The following is a 13340-nucleotide window of genomic DNA, read 5'->3' as shown; positions in this document are numbered from 1 at the left end:
TTGTTCTTGCTCCGAGGATGACAAAGAGGCTCAATCAAGACCCAGGCCTGATTGTTAATCCAAAAATATAGAAGGCCTCTGCTTAGCCTTCTCATAATGTGCCCATTCACTTTGCTGACACAGGCTCAAAAACCTATTTTTCCATCTTGGAAAATGATGAAAAAGTTTGCACGGATTTTACTGTGGATCCTGGTCCACAAGAGATGCAGACAGCAGGGGGACGGTGGCAGGTGGCCTCAGTGCAAGCCTCGTCATAAGTTGCTGGCTTGTTTCACTGTGCTGCTTCTTCATTGCCCCCACAATGCTTTCATGCCTCTGTGAGAGAAAACCACCCTCCGTGAGTCACGGAAACAAGGCCTGGGAATGCTTTTGTGTGGTCTTATCTGCTTCAGTCTCCCCCTTACTACCTGTAGCTTAAACATGACAGGAACAACCCGGTAAAATTAGCTTCGTGGGATGAGACAGGAAGAAAAATGTCAAGAAGGCAGTCCCTCTCCCCACCCTCTTCTCAATCTGTGTGAACACACCCCGGCTTCAGGAGTTTTTAGCCCACTAGACAAAATGCTCTTGGGCTCTTACTGGTTTAATGAACAGACCAAACTCTTGGGGACAAAAAAGGACAAACCTGCCCACTGAAAATTATGTGACTCAGGCTCTTTTAAGGCTCGTGTTTGGCCAGGGGAACAGCGCTTCCTGGATTGACTACACTGAGCGGGTTCCTCATCACCTCCTGCCTACACGACTCTCAGAGCCTGTGTGACCAAGTGTTTATTGTCAGCAGCAACCCAGGGATGCAGGATCAGCTAGTGCCTTGTTAGAAAAACATTTTACAGGTTTGGTAAGATGACTCTGGGAAGTGGCTTTGAGGAGCAATATATCTGATGTTAACGCTTTCTGGACTTTAGAGATATGGGGTTTTTTCAAAAGGATTTTTGCCTTCAAATATGGAAAACAGACTCTTTGTGGTGAGTGTGCTTTTCCTAGCACAAAGACTGAATTTGTAAACATCTGTTTATGAAAAAATTGCATTTCTCAACATCATGGCCTGATCTTCTAAACCAATACATAAATGGATCTTCAGTGCACATGGAAATCTTTTGCATTTGAATATAAGAATCTATTGAGGGATACAGAAGGGAGAGAAAGAAATGGGTAAATAAATACAAAAACTCTTAAGAGCTTCTGGGCTGGTTTCAAGAATGCCCCACAAAATAGGTTTTCATGGTTGTATGGGATGATGTGATCCTATTCAAGTTTCTTCCCTTTCTTTAGAATTTCTGAAGAAGCTGTTGAAAATGGCTTCAGGGGCTGTTCCTAAAATAGATTTTAGAGATGAAAAAATGAGAGAATGCACATACAATCTGAGACAAATGAGCAGCTCTGATACTGAAGCAGAGATTGTAAGATGACTGCTGTGCCTTGCAAGAAATGAATATTCAGGATGCCCCTGCTGGGTGCCTTTTCCTATTTGAACCAAATACTGTTTGGGCCACGATTCACTTGTTACCAAATTAAACACTCTTTGCACACAGCAGAGCAACTTTACGAAGTCGGATTTTGAAGTGCAAACATCTTTTCTGCTGTGGCCACAGAACCTGTCACAATCTTCATCGGGAACTGAATTAAGTTTAAAATATCATCAGAGGGTGTTGATCTCTCCTGGGCCTAGAGCTGTCCTCTGTACATCCGGCATTTTTCTGTTGACACTGCGTATCACTTAGCAACGGGCCTGAAAGGCCCTATATGCATTGATTGCACGCCATTGTCTTTAAGGGGTGGAAGTGTTAACTGAATAAACCCCCCGGGTGACCAGACGGTCATTCCTCTCATGTTGATCATCTGTTTACATCAAAATATTGTTTATTCCATTCTCTCATCTCCTAATTTTTACATCTCTGACTGAAGGAATAAAGTAAATTTCCTACATGGTGGAGAACCCCAATTTACTTTCCCGACATGGTGTGATGAGAACAGTTTTGTCCCTAGTTCTCCTGATAAAGCATTAAATGCATTTGACAGTTAACTGCGGATGATAATGCCAACTTTCTTCTATGGTTTTCAGAGGATGGAGAAGTTACAAGCCTGCAATGTCCTCATAGAGAGAAAATATTCCCTTCGGTCTGTGAATTGTTTTTGAAATAAACGGCAGAATGTGTTATATGGTTGTGAAGAGGTTAAGGCTTTAAAGTGGCTGGCAGGCTCTGACATCAACTGAATGAAAAGGAAATATGGCCTAACCAAGGGGTGTTTTCAGAATGAATGAAATTTCAAAGTGGAAATTCTTGCCTGAGAGGCAGCAGTAGAGCTCATTTCTGCATCAATAGCCATGGCTGAAGCAATAGACCAGACTGGTGGGTCAAACAGGCATTTTACCTCACACCTCTCCCTTTTATAATGATCTGTTTCAGAGGGCTTCCACGGATGCAGTTTTTCACAAACACCTCAGACAATGAGAATGTTTCAGCTCAGGGATTTTACATGTAGGCAAAAACCAGATCAGTGGGGTTACATGCCCACCTTCATCAACCATGTACTGGAGACAAAATAGAAATTCTGGGCTTGCTGCCCTACAGTGTCTAGTTTTGAGAAATCTGTTTTGCTCCTTTGTGAGTTTATAGCCTACTACACCCAGCTTTAAAGAGAAGAACTACTTATTAATGTCTTGAGAAATATGCCCTATTCAACAAGATAAGCAATTCCAAAATCAACCTACTGATGATCTTGCTATGGTGTTGCTTTTGTCTGCTATAAGGGAACTGGAATAAAAAATGATAGCGCCAAAAGATTTACTGGTGAATTTTAAAGTTTTCTCTCTCCACAGTCCTCTTCATCAAATAGGAGTGCTGTTTAAGAGAACCATATTCTACGAATGCTTCCCCTTTGACGAAACCCTTGGGCCTTTACTCTGTGCTTTCATAAGAGGAAAATTGCAATTACAAAGTTTTGAACATAGTTACCTATGAGTGGGGATATGAGAACAATAGCAGGAGAAAATGGAGATCATCATTCTACGCAGTGAGTCCAAAGGGGTATTCGTGTTTAACCATGAGGAGATGCGAGGGTATCTTCATTTTCAGAAGTAAAACTGTTTTAAACTAGTCAACAGTTTTTTAAGCGACACTCATCTCTTGCTGTGCCCCTTCCCCCAAAAACCTCTCCATAGGCTCTCTGCACATGAATCCTGTGGGTGTTGTCTTGGCCTGGCTTAACTGCTAAGTGAATGCTCCTTCTATAAACAGTTCACTGCTACAAGTTGGATTTTTCACAGCGTTAACTTTAACTACATGGGTGTTTGTAATGGAATAAAACTTCAAACTGATGTTTTGCCATATTGCTGGTTAAAGAAGTGGGCCTCAGATGGAGATAGATGTGCGCTTCATTTCACGGGAAAACCGTCATCTCGTAGGTCAAGTTTAAGTTGTAGGCAGCCGTAGCTTCACCAAGAAAGTCTTAAAGAAAAAATACACACCGACCAAACCCCTACTTTTTACATGAAGTCCCTCAGCAAATTTTAACGGCATATTAATTTAAAATTTATTTTCAACAGGCACCAGCTTAAGTCAACTGAGTAGAAAATAACAGGTTTCAACACAAACATCTGTACAGACCTCACTCTGCAGAAATTACTTTGCGGGGAACCCAGGAAATTAGTTGGAAGAATTTGTTCACTGTCTCTTTCAAGGTATCGGCCACTTCCTTTACTGAAATGCATTTAAGGACAAAGTTACTAGCTTCTGCTTAGGAATCAAAGGCTTTCTTTATAAGAAGCAGATTATTTAATTGCGGTTTGTTTATCCCACAAATGACACAGTCATCTACTTTGAACTCATTTGAGTGGGTGGTGGTTGTTTGTAAAAATCATCATTGCCATTACCCGACTGCTAGATTTCAACAAGATGGTTAGGTGCAAACATCTCTTGAATTGCAATGTGTTCTGGCCTAAAGTACCCGTGCCTCCACATAAAACATCTTCCTTTGTCTCAAAATTTTATCCCATCTAGGTCTAACAATGTTGATCTTAAAATAATAAAAGAGAGAAGGCTGGAAGACTGGGCCCCTTTTTATAGTTAAATGTTATCTGCTTAGACTAATATTGCAGTTGCCACCCACTGACATAATTTGTTTCACAGTCACAGCTTGGCAGCATGAATCAAATGTTGACATTCTAATTTCATGCACACATGGGCGTTTGGCTGAGCAGGCCCGCAGCCTCCAGACCATTCTCTCTGTACCTGTGTAAATCAGGCAGACAAGGCTTGCTCTCAACAGCCTGCCAGCAAAGTTACTCACTTCTGTTAAGAGAACTTCCTGGCTTCTTCCCCTTCACGTGTTTGTGTGTTTATGCCCCCCGGCCTTGCAGAGTGTAACACAAATACTGTTTTATTCTTTCTGGAAAGGTGATTTCTTTTTTATGTTTTCTCCCTTTTAATTGCAGTTTTAACAGCTTTACTTAAGAACTCAACTAGCAGATGATTTCTTTCCATTGCTTTCTAAATCAATCACAATTGTCTCTTTGAGAAAAGACCAATGAAAATTAAGTAGTAGTAAGAAGAGACACACCAGTGATTGCAAAGTGGAGAGGCTGGTTTCCCTCTGTTATGGACTGGATTCTGTACCCCCAAATTCATAGGTAAGCCCTAACTCTCAATGTAATGGTATTTGGAGATAGGGCCTTGAAGGAGATAATTGAGGTGAAAGGAAATCATAAAGGTGGAGCCCTAAACCAATATGACTAGTGTGCTCATGAGAAGAGGAAGAGACACCAGGGATGCGCACACCCAGAGAAAAGGCCATGGGAGGACATAGCAAAAAGGTGGCCATCTGCAAGACAAGGAGAGAGGCCTCAGGAGAAATCAAACCTACCGACCCCTTGATCTTGGACTTCCAGCCACCAGAACTGTGAGAAAATAAATGTCTGTAGTTTAAAACCACACGATCTGTGCTATTTTGTTATGACAGCCCTAGCAGACTAATATAGCCTCCAAGTTAAGAGCCAAACTTCCTGTGAGTGCCCTGCCATTCACCAAGTGGCTTCTAGAACCACTTCAGCCCATGACTCCCCCACCAGACATTGTCACTGAGAAGAGAATTTTAGGGCCACAGCCATGAAGAGCTTGAATGAAACCAGCAGAGCGTTGCAGGGCAGCCTCTGTTTGACCTTCCACTCGGGAAGGATTAATGGCCAGCCCTTTGTGTTAGGAGAGGATGCTCTGGCCACATGCAGCCAGACATGGGGGAGTGTTGTTTCCCAGTTCCAGTGATAGGTTGGCCTACGCTGGTCTCATGCTCATACTTGGTTCTCCTAGGTCACAAGTTAGCAGGAAGTAAGCAGGGGGTCAGGGTAGGGCTATTATTGTTGGCTGAAGGATAGACTAGAGCAATTGATTTGTACAGTATTGGACCCACATCTAACTCTGGGGCCCCAATTGTCTTGGCTTTTTCCAGCTTTGATTTCACTGCCTCTCTGAGAGTCAGTTTTTCCTACTAATGGAATGTTTTCAAAGTGAGCTCAAGCCCATGCTCAGTGGGAAATTCTTCCCTGAAATCATTTGTCACAGAATCATTTGGCCATCTAAGACGTTTATTATCCTACTTACTGGCAGTAAGTTTCATAGAAGAGCACAAGATACTCTGTAGATTTTTGTTCCCCTTAAAAAGCTGATATTCTAGAATCTGTCCAACATGGAAATATTGAAAAAAATCATACTTTCTACCAAAGAGCAAATCATGTAATCTGGAAAAGAGGGTCTGGAACCCAGCATGAGTGCTGTCTTGGGATACATCTTTTTACCTTCCTTGGGCTTTGTCTTCTTCACTTGTAGAGCAAGGGTTAATCTCTATGGTCCCTTCCAGTTCAATGATCTGATAATTCTTTTATTTTAAAAAATGAAGTAAGTCACCAAAGCCCCTGAGAGCAAGGGAATGAAAATCAGTGATTCAAATTCAGGTCAACTCAACGAAAATGTGTTGCATACCTGCTATGTGCCAGACATGATGCTAAGTGCTGATGTGCAGGAATGAATAAGATGTAATCCTCAACCTCTAAATATTAATAAAAAGGAAAAATGGAGATCAAACATTAGGAGAGGAAGAAAGTTTGTGACAACAGAGTTATGGTGCAGTGCTCCATATGTCTGTTTAAGGGCCAATGTTATTTACTAAACTGAACTCAGATTATGAAACAATACTGAGCAATTGTTACCCTGGCCCGGGGAATAAAATGTAGTGGCTACTAACTAACTGTGTGATCTTGGAGGGGCACAAAACCTTTCTGGGTTAAGGTTGTCTTATTTTCTAAATATGGGGATTGGACTGATGGTTTCTGAGATCTCTTCTATTTCTAACATTCTATAATTATGAGAATATGAACTAGCTATGCATGTAATACTCCCAGGAACTGCAAAAGGCAGAGGAAATGGACTGAATTGCTTGGAAAGCTGTTTTCCCTTATGTTTCTGAGATAACAAGGTATGATACTGTCTTCATGTTGCCAAAACATTTGTAAGTCAATGTAAAATATCTAAAAGATACTGGGGTTGGCAGCTCACATCTGTTACCCTAGCACTTTGGGAGGCAGAGGTGGGTGGATTGCTTAAGCCCAGGAGTTTGTGACCAGCCTGGACAATGTGGCAAAACCCTACCTCTACAAAAAATACAAAAGTTAGCCAGGGATGGTGGCGCCTGCCTGTAGTCCCAGCTACTCAGGAGGCTGAGGTATGAGGATCACCTGAATCCAAGAGGTTGAGGCTGCAGTGAGCCATAGTAGCTGAATTGCGCCACTGCACTCCAGCCTGGGTGACAGAGTGAGACCGTGTATTTAAAAACACACACACACACACACACATATATATAAATATATATATATGAAAGACCAACCTATATGAGTGGCAGTCACCGAAGTTCTCTGAAGAAATTTGTCATGGATCAATTTTCCCTTTGCTGTCATCCCAAACTTTGCGTTTTCTTGGCTCTACCGTTTTCTGGATTTCTATTTGGCATGATACTCCCACAGCCATCTTCTGCAACTATGCCTGCAAGCTCCTTTGACAATATATGAGAACTTGTCAGGTTGATCCCAACTGCCTCAAGCTGCTTCAAGGCCCCCGGCAACAAACCTTCGGTTCTCCCTTTCTGATTCAGAATTGTTGCCCTGAAGTAAGAATCTGACCTCAGCAGACCAGAGCTTCCCCCTCCCACTCACCCACCATCACTCAAACACTTTTGCAGCTGCAGTGCCCTCTGTCCTTCCCACCCTTCCCAAGAGGTCCAGGTTCAAGACTCCACTTGTTCCATACTTAGCCCCACAAAAGTTTCTTTCTTTCTTTTATTTAGCTCAACATTCCTTTGTGTAGTTTGGCCGCCTTACATGTGCTTGTATATTTCCTTTAAGTGCTTCTCTGACTCATCTATAAATCATCAGGAATTTTTTCATCAGCTAGCATGGAAAGTCTTCCAACGTAAACACCATGCCTTCCACATTTTGTGTGCCTCCCATGATGTGTGGCACGACACTAAGCACACAGTGATGCTCAATAAATGTTTATGAAGTCTAATTGAGAAAATCAGAAAGCTGTTTTTTGATTTATTTGTAGTGTAGCTGAATTTCTTTCTGGTTTTTTTTTTTTTTTTTTTGAGACCAAGTCTCACTCTGTCGCCCAGGCTGGAGTGCAGTGGCTCAGTCTCTGCTCACTGCAAACTCCAGCTCCCAGATTCAAGTGATTCTCGTGCCTCAGCCTCCTGAGTAGCTGGGATTACAGGCGCCCACCAACACGCCCAGCTAATTTTTGTATATTTAGTAGAGACGGGGTTTCGCCATATTGGTCAGGCTGGTCTCGAGCTCCTGACCTCAAGTGCTCTGCCCGCCTTGGCCTCCCAAACTGCTGGGATTATAGGCGTGAGCCACCACACCTGGCCTCTGTAGCTGAATTTAAACAGTGTTTTCTCACTGCTGTAGCTGTGGAAGCAGCATGACCAGCAAGAACCTGGGATTTGGAGTCACATAGATCCATGTCCAAGCCCTAGTTCTGCCAGTTTACTCTACCATGAAACATTTATGGAGCAATTGCTGTGTGAAGATGTGGAGCTGGCTGATAGACAAATAAATAAGATTATTGCTCTTACCTTTAAGAAGTTTGGGGTCTAGGAAATATATTACTTAATTTCTCTCAGCCTCAATTTCTTCAACTGAAAATGAGAGTAACTATTTCATTGGATTGTTGTAGGTACTTCAATAATTATTTGTTTTTCCCATTTTCCCCTCTTCTTATTTCTTAGATTAATAAGTTGAATTCTTTTTTTTTTTTTTTTTTTGGAGATCGAATCTCGCTCTGTCACCCAGGCTAGAGTGCAGTGGCACAATCTCAGCTCACTGCAAGCTCCACCTCCCAGGTTCATGCCATTCTCTTGCCTCAGCCTCCCGAGTAGCTGGGACTACAGGAACCCACCACCACGCCTGGCTAATTTTTTGTATTTTTTATTAGAAACGGAGTTTCACCATGTTAGCCAGGATAGTCTCAATCTCCTGACGTCGTGATCCGCCCGCCTCGGCCTCCCAAAGTGCTGGGATTACAGGCAGGAGCCACTGCGCCTGGCCAATAAGTTGAATTCTTAACAGTTCTATATTTTTATCCTTTAAATGACTCTGTAGTAAGTTCATTTTGATGTACAATTAGCCATGAATTTGAATCCACTTGTATTATTTTTAACTTTAGATCACACATGGCCACATAAAAAATAAACCCAAGCACTTGTTCTGAGGCTGATAATCTTTGATAATCTTACTTGTCAAAGATCAGATTATTTTGATACATAATCTTTTATCTTTTTATATGACAGCTGGGGGCCCAGCCTCAAGAAGATAACCTTTAAGATTTATAGAAATAAAAAGTCTGCCTCAAATATGAATGATTCCTCCTTGACTTGGTCTGATTTAAGTTAAGACTCAGATTGGTGAGTACAGAAATACAGGTCGTACCTCGGGATCAGGTATAGCCCAATAAATAGTGTGATCATTGAGGCCTCCATTACAATCAGAAAAATCAATCCTGTCTCTGGGTTATTTGACCCTAACACATATTTCTCCCTTGTGAGAGAAATGTTGGGATTGTATTAGAAAAGAGCCTGGCTCTATCTGCCGTGCAAGCACTGGTTCCCCTTTATCCCAGGGAAGTAGCCACGGAACCAAATGCTCTGCTACTGAGCTTTCTGCTTATGTTGCCAAAGTGCCACACTCGAATTCCTCCAAGGTGCTGGTTTGGTGGGCAGAAGTTGCACTTGTCCAATTAGTAAGCCAATATGTAGAATTTGATCTTTAAGATTTGCTGAGGATGATGTTTGAACTTTGATCCATGGTGCAGTAAAAAGTCCTTAACTTGGACAAACTTGGAAAAAGAGCTGATTTAGTGACAAGTCTGAACGGTAGCATGCTTTTTGTTTGTTTGTTTTAATTTCTTTCTTTCTTTCTTTCTTTTTTGAGACAGTGTCTCACTATTTTGCCCAGGCTAGTCTCGAGCTCCCAGCCTCAAGCAATCCTCTTACCTCGGCCTCCCAGAGTGCTGGATTATAGGAGTGAGCCACTGTGCCCAGCCTGTAGCATATTAAAAAGTGATGCAGTGATTTGGTTTCCTCGCCATGTGTAAGATGAAGGGATTCAAAGGATTCTTCTAGTATTAATCTTCAATGATCCTGATAATGGAACATACATGAGTAAACATGGCTCCAAATTACCTAAAGAACTGGCAGAAATTGATGAACATCTGAGAGGCTGTTTCCTTCATATTTCCGTGACATTAGTATAGTGTTAGCCATAATGCCGCTAAGACATTTGTAGAAATATCAAAATTCCGGTCCTTATTAATTACTCTGATTCTCTGCTGGGTCCCTTACCCTGTCATGCTGCCAGTCTCTCTCTTTCAAAGGAAGATCTCAATGCCACCTTTCCTCTGCCATGTGATAAAGGCTGAATAAATATGAGTTAAATTATGAGTGAGGATTAAGTACGATAATGCATTTAGAATATTTTATGGTCTGAAAATGCTGTATAATTTTTTTTCATTATTAGCGAACTTTTTCTCTTCCTTTGGAAGAGTCATCCTTTAGCTCAGTCATCATTTCCCCAGGGAAGCCTTCCTTGACTGTCTACCCTATGACAAAGCCCCCTATTATGTACTCTGATGGTACCATACATCCATTATTTGCAGCATGTATTAGCATTGTGCTTTTCCTCTTTCATTTGGGAGGTTATTTGATTATTGTTCTTTTCCCATCTTTGCTCTAAGCTCCCCAGATTAAGTCCCCATCTAATTCTGCTCACCTCTGTTCTCTGATGGGTAGCACAAGACCTGCCACTCTGTAGGTATATGACACATACAATATTTACTGAAGGAAGTAGAGAAAAGAAGCAAAAAGAGAAATAAAAATAGAAATGTTTTCAGTAACTTGAACTAGAGTGGCTGTGATAGGCAATTTTATGTGTCAACTCGACTGGATCACAGGATGCCCAGGCATCTCGTTAAGCATTTTCTCTGGGTATGTCTGTGAGGGTGTTTCCAGAAGAGATTAGCATTTGGATTGGTGGACTGAGTAAAGCAGATGGCCCTCCCCAGTGTGGGTGGGCCTCATCCGATCTGTTGAAGCTCTGGATAGAACAAAACAATGTAGGAAGGGAAGATTTGCTCTTTCTCTGTCAAACTCTTGAGCTGGGACATCACTCTTCTCCTGCACACAGAGCTCCTGGTTTTCATGCCTTCCATCTTGGACTGGAATCTACATCATTGGCCTACCAGCTCTCAGGCCTTCCAACTATATTACCAGTTTTTCTGGGTCTTCAGCTTACAGTGGACCTATTGTGAGACTTAGCCTCCTTAAATGTGTGAGCCAATATCTTATAATAAATTTATCTATCTATCTATCTATCTATCTATCTATCTATCTATCTATCTATCTATCTACCTATCTACCTACCTACCTACCTACCTACCTACCTACCTACCTACCTACCTACCTACCTACTTTATCTATCTATTTCTCTATCTATCGTGTTTCTCTGAAGAATCCTGACTACTAAAGTGACACAACACTGTCAAGCAAAATTACTTTAGGTGGCTTGCCTGGATGAATCAATGAAAAGGACTTGTGACTAGCTGGGAGCTTCTTTATATGTAAATAAAATTCTAAAGGGTTTACAAAGTTGTTATTTATTGTTTAGGTTGGATTTTGAGTCCTAGATACTTCCAAAATTATCTGAGACTTTTACAAGTCTCATGCAAATAAGAACAATATCAAAACAGAGATTATCTAAGGGAAGCACATCCAGTGGCTGCCCTCCTACCCCTCCCCTGTCTCGCCTCTGCCCCACACCTGGGACAATGGTGTTCTGACAGTTGGGTACTGATTTGGGCTTCATGTTTCCTGGCAGCTCAGGCAAAAGAGGAAACATTTCTTCACACAGGTGGTTTTCTTTTCCTGACATAGAAACTATTCAAATTCATAACAGACATATATGTTTTTCTAGTACCAAACTCAAGCAGAAATTTCTGAGAGGATGGCTTGGTATTTCTTGTAAGAAGGATCTGCACAGCAGGAGTTAGGATTCTATGACTCCATTCAAGCAAAACTTCCACATTTTGAATTTCGCTTCCAGGCAGTCACTCTAGAGAATACCAAACCAATGTCATCCAAGAGGATGGAACTACTTTTACTTGGGTTTAATGCCTTAAGTTTACTTGACTTCTCCTGAACTCCCAAAGCCCTCCTAACTCCCTCCAGTCTTCTGTGCAATGAAAATCAGAGGCTAAGAATGGAAGCCCTGCCTTCCAGGCCTTCTTCCACCACATTGTGCCTGTTCGTCTGCTGTTGCCATCTGAATATTTACTGTGACAACAGCATATACTATCAGTATTTTATTAAGCAAAAGCAGGTATGTTTTTCCTCTTTGCTCTGTTATTTATTTATCTACCATCTGGCTGGATCAGAAGATGAAGTCTGGAAGGAAGTTTTTACTTCTTCTTTGGCTAATGAGAATCTGGCAGAGAGATAGAATAAGCCAGGGCCTAGAGGAAAATTTCTAGAACCAGGTAGAGGGAATTCTACCCATCCCTGATGTGACTGGTCAGCCTCCCAAAGGCAACCTGCACGGTCAACAGGCGGTTAGGAGGGCTACATTTGGGATGATGGGAAGCCTGAACTCTTTAGGCTGTCTGCTGCTCTGCAGAATGGTTTGTGGAAGGTCGTGTCTCATTTCCTGCTCACAGTGGCGCAGATGGGGCTTTTGGAGGCTCTGGGCTATCAGTGGCAGCTCGTGGGTATCAAGAGTGAGGAAAGGAAAAGAACAAGCTGTGACATCAAGGCTAGAGATGCAAGAATTCCAAACGAAATCCAGTTGAATCTACTTTCCTCTTTTAAAATGAGTTTTTTCTCAATTGGGTCAAATATACAGGAAACGGATTACGAAATGTTATCAATTACGTCCACCTTCTAGGTCAACAGAAACTTCAAGGCTTAGTGCTGCATTTTAATAGCTTAGTCCCCTTTTTTTTCTGAATTGTTAGGAATCGTTTCTGTGCTGGCCTGTAGAAGGCAGAAGGAGAGCAGTTTGGGCAGATAAGAAAGAAATCCATATTGCCAGGAGGAAAAGTTAATAAGCCCTTGGTCTCTTTTTAATTATTTTCTGTTGTTTAAGAGGAAAACTGATCTTTGCTCCTGCTAACATTTTTTTTAACGTCTCTTGCCCAAGGTCATGTACAGAGGCCACCTTGGGAGATTCTAACTATGAGCCATTTCTTGCACACTGGCAAGGCAGAAATACTTTTTATTTAAGGTTATTTTATTCCCTTTAATTTATCATTTTGAAATCTACCTCTTTGAAATGAAGCCTCAGATCATAAGAAAAATGAGCAAAGGCTTATGATTGCTATGTGGCTAATTGAGATGGACCCACCCAAATGAACCTACCCTGTCCTTCCCTAGGCAGGATCCTGTCAGCTGGTGACTGGAAATCAGCCACTACCTGTGGAACCTGGTAGCAGCAAAGTGAAAAACACACATCCTGGGGAAATCCTACCAAGGCGTTCCAGACTTCTCAGGTAGATCCCTGTCATGTTTTCCAACCTGGGGGATGGTCCCTGCCTTGATGCCATTTGAAAGATAATACGGCCGGGTGCAGTGGCTCACGACTGTAATTTCAGCACTTTGGGAGGCCAAGGCCGGTGGATCACCAGGTCAGGAGACCAAGACCATCCTGGCTAACACGGTGAAACCCAGTCTCTACTAAAAATACCAAAAATTAGCCGGGCATGGTGGCGGGCACCTGTAGTCCCAGCTACTCGCGAGGCTGAGGCAGG

The sequence above is a fragment of the Pan troglodytes genome, chromosome 16 (assembly GCF_028858775.2).
Source record: "Pan troglodytes isolate AG18354 chromosome 16, NHGRI_mPanTro3-v2.0_pri, whole genome shotgun sequence".
Lineage (NCBI taxonomy): Eukaryota > Metazoa > Chordata > Mammalia > Primates > Hominidae > Pan > Pan troglodytes.
Note: the sequence above shows the minus strand (reverse complement) of the source record.